Source organism: Cicer arietinum, chromosome 7 (assembly GCF_000331145.2).
Source record: "Cicer arietinum cultivar CDC Frontier isolate Library 1 chromosome 7, Cicar.CDCFrontier_v2.0, whole genome shotgun sequence".
Taxonomy (NCBI): Eukaryota; Viridiplantae; Streptophyta; class Magnoliopsida; order Fabales; family Fabaceae; genus Cicer; species Cicer arietinum.
In genome coordinates, this window is record NC_021166.2 from 30,276,742 (window position 1) to 30,277,454 (window position 713).

A 713-nucleotide genomic window follows, 5' to 3' on the forward strand; every position below is an offset into this window, starting at 1 on the left:
CCTTCTTTCGGAACTTTAAAGAATTCACCATAACTTTCGAATATTTCCAAGTTATGAAAATAAAAAAAGTAAGTGCACTCGAATTTTTCATACCTTTGAAATAAATTATTTCAAATTTTCGAAATAGAAATTTTCCAGATTTAGAAACTTTCAAAGCTTTCTAGATTTGTAAACTTTTGAAACTTTCCAGATTTTCGAAATGTAATGTTATTTCAAAAATTTGAAACTTCAAAAAATATTCGAAACTTTTGTTAGTTTCAAATTTTTGAAATAAAGATTACATTTCAAAAATTTGGAATGTTTCGAAAGTTTCTAAATCAGGAAAACTTGAAAATTTTCCAAATGTGGAAAAATTTGAAATTTTTACTATTTCAAAAGTTTTAGATTGCTTGAAACTTTCAAAAATTTGGAAAATTTCTATTTTGAAACTTTTGAATTGTTCGAAACTTTTGAAAATTTTTATTTCGAAGGCATGAAAAATTCAAGTACAACTTATTTTTTTATTTAAAAATTTGGATATCTTCGAAAGTTATGGTGAATTCTTTAAAATTTCGAAAAAAGGAGGGAAAAAAGGAGTTGTAAAAAAACTTAAAATTTTTATAGAATGACCAAGTTATATTTTTATGTTGATTGAGAAAGTGACAGATTTAGGTGTAGGGGTGTATGATAGAATACTCTAAAAAAGTAATATATAAATATATATATATATATAT